At 37.5% G+C, this 8,076-nt stretch overlaps 1 protein-coding gene and 1 pseudogene across 1 annotated transcript in view; one reads left to right on the plus strand and one right to left on the minus strand.

Annotated features, from left to right (window-relative positions):
• Positions 1-8,076, minus strand: part of CDH18 (cadherin 18) — a 627,153-nt gene that overhangs the window by 457,271 nt on the left and 161,806 nt on the right. The window lies entirely within an intron of this gene.
• Positions 1,744-3,089, plus strand: LOC109298403 (annotated as a pseudogene).

The raw sequence follows: 8,076 nt of genomic DNA on the forward strand, positions 1-8,076 counted from the left end.
TTCCCTGCTAACCGTCTGAGATGATTGACCTCACCATTGTGTTTCATCCTTGCACACATTTCTTGATAGTTTTTCACACTGACCACCTTCTCAAAGATTTTCCCCTTTGTATCTCCATCTAGATTATTTTTGTCACTAAGGTTTCCCTCAAGTATAAACTGTCTTGGCAGTGTGAGAGCCCAAGCTACACAGAAGCACATTAATCATATTCTCATGTCATTTTTATCTTTACCATTATTCTTCCCAAAGATCCCCATAAAAATGGGAAAAAGAGACAAATATAAACCAATCATCAACCAAGAAATATAAGAGACTGGAGGAAACTGGACAGTCACCTCGATGTGGTCACTTGACCCTAGCTGTCTTTTCCTGCCAAGGGCAGGGGGACTGGACCCAACGATCTACAAGGTCCCTTTGAGCTCCTAACAATTTACGAATCTAAGATACAAGATATTTAAGAAACAGCTTGATAAATGAAATAGTAGGTCAAAAGGACATTGGTAATAACGACAAAAATTTTGGTGAGAACATCAGCTAATGCAAATGAGCATAATTTCAATTAAGTCAGGAATTTAGGAGTTGGACCTTCTTCCATTTTTGGATGGTTAGTATCTTTTTATTGCTATTACTTCTGAGAAGTTGCATGACTATAAAGTCAGTGCTCTCTTGCTCAGATTTGCAAAATACCGGTGTGTCACCAACAGTAGAAAGTGTGAACCAAAACCCCAAACAAAACCATCTCTTGCTTCACTCCTGATTCAAGTGTTCATAGACCATTTTGGAACATACAGTACTCAATGCAATGTCTCAGTGAATGTCGGTGTGGGCAGGGGAGAAGGGGAGGGGGAACTTTACTAATATTACAACCTTCCTACCTTCAGTGTCTCAGTCTAAAGTCATCTTGATTCTCACTCATCACTCTAAAAAAAGGTCTCACTGGCTGTACCTAGGATTTTTTTCCTCTCATTTTTCATATATTTCAAAACTTTAGATCAAGGAAGCTACTTTTTTAAATTCTATTTTACCTCTTTATCAATCTTTGTCTTTTTTAAGCGAAAAAACACCATCTCCTTTCTTTGAATAACCATGGAAACAATTTTTTTTTAAATGACGCAGTAAAGCATCCTAATTAAAAGCAAAGTAAATGAAATTTTTAATGATCTCAGATTAAGTACTGTTGTCTCCAATCAGTGTTTATACAGGTTAGAATTTTCACAGAAGCCTCAAGGAAACAAGCATATAAACTTTACTGAATCTCAATAGAATTTATATACTTTACATTTCCCTGAAAATCCCAGCCTCAGTGCTTCCCCTAAGCAAATTTCTATGAGACAATATGGAACTTGAGATGTAGTAATGGAATTTACAACAACAATAATAAATGAACCAGGAAATTAGTAAGCACATTACAGGGTAGATAGAGTAGGGGAACTAATATAATGGCATAAAGAGTTAGTCAAGGATCCTAAAATCATACATAACAAACAATTTTGACCTCATAATTCCAAGCACCCCAGACATACCTATGTACAGTAAAAGCTGCATTATGGGGCACTTTACCATCCAGAATTCTCTATTAACTGGCATCTGTCATAGACGGCAACTTGCCGTTCAGGACACTGCCAAGCGGTATCACCAGTGGAAGTCTCATCTGCTATCCGCCATTGTGATTGCGTGGTAAACGCGTTGAGCTTGTGCTTGTGCTGTGAATTTATTGCTGAATATCTCACCCATCCTGCAACTATGGCTACCAATACTCCATCAACAAGCAGAGGACAGGACAAGAGTGTTGTTTTGATGATTACACAGACATTGGACATAATTAAGTGCATGGAAAAGGAGAAAACAGGAACAGGTTGACGCAGGAATTCAGTGTTGGCTTGTCTATGATTTACGATATCAAGGCGCAGAGGGCAGAGTTACTCCAGTTCACGATGAATTCTGAGACAAGTAAAGCAATTGAGCAATGCCATACTCTGCACAAAACAAATTGGAACAATTAGACAAGATATTTTATGAATGGTTTGCCTTAAAATGTTTGGAGGGAGCTCCAATTTCTGGCCCAATGCTGATTAAAAAAGCAAAAGATTTCTATCAACAAATGGGAATGACTGAGGTCTGCGTTTTTTCAGATGGATGGTTGTCTTGCTTCAAACTTTGCCATGGTATCAGAAGGCTTGATGTGTATGAAGAAAAAAAATCTGCTAATCATGAAGCAGCCAAAAGATATTGCACGTTTTTCCAGAAATTGGTTGTGGAGCATGGCATAACCCCAGAGCAGATCTACAATGCTGATGAAACTGGCCTTTTTTGGTGTTGTTTGCCAACTTCTACCCTGGCTGGTACAGGTGACGTTGGTGCAACTGGTTTGAAGCAGAGCAAGAGCCGCCTGACTGCTTGTGTGTGCAAATGCAGCCGGCGCACATGGAATCAAGCTGCAAGTGGTGGGAAAATTCAGGCAAACAAGAGCATTCAAGGGTGTCATTCATCTGCCTGTTAAGTACAAGGCACAACCTAATGCATGAATAGACAAGGAAATATTTTTGCACTGGTTTCACCATGTCTTTGTACCAGCAGTGAAAAAGCATCTGAAGAAACTTGGAAAGTAAGAAAACACACAAGTTATTCTGATTTTAGATAACTGTCGAGCTCACCCTCCTGAAGCAGAGTTAGTGTCTAGAAATATTTTGACCATCTTCCAGCCTACAAATGTCACCTCGCTCATACAGCCTATGGATCAGGGAATTATCCAAAACCTGAAATCCATCTACAGAAAAGATTTTATGAAGAAGCTACTCAACTATGAAGGCAGTCTCCAAGAATTTCAGTCGCAGTACACCATTAAAGATGCAATTTTCAATGTGGCATGTGCCTGGTGTGCTGTGAAGAGTACAACTTTAAGGAAAGCTTGGAGGAAATTGTGGGCAGAAGTGATGTTTGCAGAGGGATCTTCTGATGAAGAAGATTTTTCACGTTTCCATGTGAGACAGAAAAAAGAATCATTAAAAGTGATTCTTGATGTCCTTCAAAATGCTGACCCCGCTACCCACTCACTAAACTCAAAGATACTGAACTTGAAGAGTGGGTAAACATTTATCAAGACCAATGTTGCACAAACCCTTACTGATGCTGAAATTATAGAAAAGGTTGTGCATCCTGAGAGATCTACTGCACCTGAACAAGCATCAGACTAAGACCACAGTGAAGAAACTAAAATGGTTTCGGCTACTGCTGCACAATGTCTGGAAATGTTCTTGAAAATTGCTGAGCAGAAGTCTTCATATTCTGCTCAGGAAGCGATGCAATTTCATGTTGTTCATAACAATTTCCTGAAAAAAAGGCAACTGACTTGCACGCTGTCAGACATCCGCAGGTTGCTTCAAAGAGCTTATGCAGCTTGTCAAGGATCAGATATTAGTGTTGATGGTGATGATCCTCAAGAAGACCCACACTCCGAAACAGAGTCACGTTCTGAGGCAACCTCTGATCCCAAGGTGCCTTCAGAAGCAGCTGAGGGGCAGTAATAGTATACTATACTATTTACTATATTATTTCTTATATCATAGTTAAAATATTAAACGTTGTTAGAGTTAAAATGTTCTTTGAAATTATAATAATGCCATATTAAAATATTATATTAAAAGTTACTATATCATAGTTAAAATGTAGGCGCAATTTCTTTCTTGAAAAAAAGCCGTAAGTATAACTCTCAGAAAACCATCATATTTGGTTAACTGGCACCCCCCCATTCCCTGTGGATGCTGGTTAACAGAGCTTTTACTGTATTAGCAATATCAGAGCTCTGGTATTTGAATGAGGAAGTGGAAGGAATATTTCAACACTGAGCATTGCATTCTGAGTAATCAATGTAGTACACAACCTGTGAAGAATCCTACCTCTGCTTTCTTATTCCTTTTTGGAACCTCTCACCTGGGACAGGTCTAATATCTATTCAGCACACTGCTATAACTGACTTCTTTGTTCCTGCTGCTTTAGATTTAAGATTATTTTATCCTGGAGATAGCATTTGGAATCTGAGACTGATTTTATTTTAATTTTTTTTTGGTGATATGCATTTTACCATGAGCAAACTTCCAATTTTATCCTCACATAAGACAAGGAACTCCATCAAAAGCTCACAAAAACTTCTGCTTGCTTAATTCTAAACTCTGAGGCAGACCCAAGTTTTAGAATCCTTTCTTACAGCATTATTATGAGTTATGAGTACAAACACGGCTCTTAGAAAAAATAAAAAGCATAGCTTGTCTAGTGTGTGGACCTTTACTGTGGACCTATTGGGTGCAAACTTTTTTTAAACAAGTATTTAACTGCAAATCTATAGTTAATGATAATAGCACTATTGTGATGATTTCTGGAGAAAAATTTAAATCGAGTAGAGACTGATTTAGCACTTCTTATAACTATGCTGTAGTACTTTAGTCCAACACATGTAATCCCAATGCAATTAATGTTGGAATGAAGCACCTCAGCTGAAATCCAGACTTCACTGAAGTCAACAAGTAATCTTCCAAAGGATTTCTCTCGTTGCTGACAGAAGGACTATGCATGCATTGACCAGTGTAAGTAAAGAGCAGAGAATGTAGTGAATCATACTGAACAAGTAAATTTTGTAAGAGCTCCCTGCACTTTCACATGCCACAAAACAACCACATGAAACATAAGATACACAAGCACTACTATCACCTCTTCTTCAAAATGATGCCATCTCTTGTCCTGCATGTAGTTTAGCAGCATTAGGATGACTGACAAACTTCATGAGAATTAGGTTGGCTGCTCAGATTTATCTTTTAGGTATCTCTTGTATTCCCACAAGACCTTTTCTTGACATAAAACAGTTTGTTTCATCTTCGTGAAGGAACAGAACCAAGACTTATATACCATTTAGAGGTGTAAACATTTTTTTCAGAAAGGTAAATTTCATACCATATAAATAATATGCAGGGTGACATGTGACATTTCCAACGTTGCATGTGCCATGTGACAGGTCTATAGAGGTCCAAGTCTTTCTATTCATTGATAGGTCCCCCTCAGAAAGTAACTATACACTGCTGCAAGTTACATTGGTGGATGGATCATGCACCTGCAGCTCTTCATTTTATCTTTTATCTTAATTCCTGGGTAGTCATTGCTGAATGCAAACAAACTGCCTTCCAACAGCTAATAACTGGGCACATCTACAGATGCAATAAATTCAACTGAATAAATTACGATTAATGCCGGAGTGCGATTAATGCCCGAGTTTATTGCTCCCAGGCACCATATTTACACGTGCCCAGGACCACAGCACACTGAGTCAGGTCGGAGCAGCCTCAGCTGGCAGGGAACCCATCAGGGTCAGCCTGCCAGCAGGGTCAGTCTGCCAGCCCAGGGCTGCTCTGGCCTGGCTCAAGATGCAGAGGCGCTGGCTAGGGCACAAGGGTGCTCCAGTGCAGGACTAGCCAGCAGACAGCCCTTGCACCGAAGCACTCTGGTGCCCCAGCCAGCCCTGTCAGCAACTACATATGTGTTGCAGTGCACTTAATAATACCGCCGCAGGAAAGTACCTGTGTTTACAAGTATTAACCTATGGCAGAGTTAATCATTTTACTGTGACCTAACAGGACCTCACATGTAGATGCTAAAACTTTACTGTGGACCTAATTAGGCAACTCCACAGTAAACATGTCATGTAAAAACACCCACTAAGTATTGAAATAATACTTATGCCAGCAACTACCTTCTGAAAGCTAGACATCTGTCCATCCCAGAAACTAGTAACTTACATCAGTAGACAAAGCAGTGGAAATTACTGACATAAGCATGTATGTCTAGTCCTTTAATTCATTACTATGTATAATGTAAGGATTATGAGATATGCATACTGTTACAGCAATACAAGGTGTTTCACACTCAGAGCCTGACCCAAAGATAACTAAAATCAACTGAAAGATTTCCATCAGTTTAAATGCGTCACAGTTATACACTTAAAATAAAAAATAATATGTTTACCCTAATAAACTGAATATTAATGTCAAAACAGCAGGTATTTGATGTAAACTCAAAAGGATTCTCATTCATTTTCTTTTCTAATGCCCTGTGAGATGAGGTACTAAATGCAGAAATTAATCTTCAGATTTTTTATACTATTATAATGGCACCTGCTACATTATTTACTAATACTCTAATTTTGCTATTTTAATGAATATGGATGTGTTGACGTTCAAATACTAAATTAATAAAGAATGATAGAACACAAATCATTTTTACATGCCCATTAATCTTTTATTTGGAAAAATGAAAACAAAAAAGGATTTAGAAAAGTATTATTTATGCTACTAGAGTTTCAGTTTTGCCATCACTTCTGATTTACACAGCAGCTTTCAGAGGATTTCTGTTCTAGCCATTAAGACTTGCTAAAATTTAGTATTTAAGTTTTCACCTTGAGAGGTTTTTTGTTTTGGTTTGTTTTTATCAAAGTTAAAAAATTGTATTGTCAGAAAAATAAAAAGATAGTTCTAGTTTTTAGAACTATATTTTGCAATCTCATAATTCATAACTTGGAAACTGATTTATAGCAAAAGGTCCAGGAACAAGCAAGAGACTGTGCATGGTACAAAATGGAAAATGAAAAACTTAAAAGCCTAATGCGTGAAAACTATAGAACAAAGTACTACTTAGACCCCAATTCAATCATGCTAAATTGTAACAAGTATATTTACTGTTCCACAAAAAGGTTCAGAATTAAGTTAATTTCCTGCAAACATCCAAATTTTACCTATTCCTCTGATGCTTACATTTTCAGAAGTGCTTTTGTTTACAAATTGGGTGCAAATAGTACAAAACTAGACACAATTTCCAAGATGGCTCAAACAATCAATCAAATAAAACTATTAAGGACTTCAGTCTAAATTTCAAACACCTATGTGCTCTGGGCATGGGTGTACCTCTTTATTAACTATAGGTATGCCTATGCTATAATCACTGTCCTGAAAGCAATGTATTCTAGACATACCTGAGCTAGCTTCAACTAGTTAATGTAGTTAATGTAGGAGTATGACTATGAAAACATGGAACTTAGCATGATTTGCAAAATGTCCTTGAGTAGATGAGGGACTATATTGGTAGTGAGCTTCAGGCAAAAATTCTCCCTTGTGCAAAAGTTCAACATGAGGCCAGTATATCACAGGAACAATATCACTACTAAGTGATATATGAGAGGATGGTGTTTTCTGTTTTAATATTTCACCCCATTTGCCAGCATTCATTGGAGCATGCATTTGTACAAAAGTCTGAGGCAGGAATATTCTCTATATAAATATTTAATTTGGCAACAAAGATATTCATAACTGAACAAGATAACTTGCTATGTTAGTCATCTGTTTAAAACTTCTCAGTTTAGGGATCAGAAACAATTATGTATAAGTAAATATTGACTGGAGTTAATCATCTAAGTGAGAAGCCTGCAAACACCACAGCAGGCACACATTTGTACACATTAGTCATTTGTCAAACAATCAAACATGAAACAAATAATTAGAAAGTGAGCTGCTACATATGAAAGGTCATGATGAAACCCAAAGCTACAGCACTCTCTGATATGCTTATTACCTTTAGTCAACAACTCCTTACCACTTTTGCTATGTTATTTAGACGTGGTTGGTATGTCTATTGGCATATATACAAAACGCGTAACTAGATTATTTATGCCAATTAACTTCTATTTCTTTGCACAGCAATGTCTTACAGATCCTTTATTTTTGGTCTCTTCTGTTTTTTTGAAGAATGCAGAACAATAGTGAGTGTAGACGCTAAGTAATCAAAAATGTAAAGCTAGCAGTGTACATGTCTAACATGTACTTAAATATCACGCATATACCATATTTACTTGAACATAAGATGACCCTGACTATAAGACAATCCTCCTCCTGCTAATCATTAGATTCTATATATGAAAAATGTATAAATGTGTTATAATTTTACCCAGCGTAGTATCTAATTATGAGAGTATTGTCTTGAATTCATCCCCGTCCCACTGCTACAGTATGCAAAATGCTGGGGGGGGGGGGGGGGGGGGGG

The sequence above is a fragment of the Gavialis gangeticus genome, unplaced genomic scaffold (assembly GCF_001723915.1).
Source record: "Gavialis gangeticus isolate Ggan-Ray unplaced genomic scaffold, GavGan_comp1, whole genome shotgun sequence".
NCBI classification, from domain to species: Eukaryota; Metazoa; Chordata; order Crocodylia; family Gavialidae; genus Gavialis; species Gavialis gangeticus.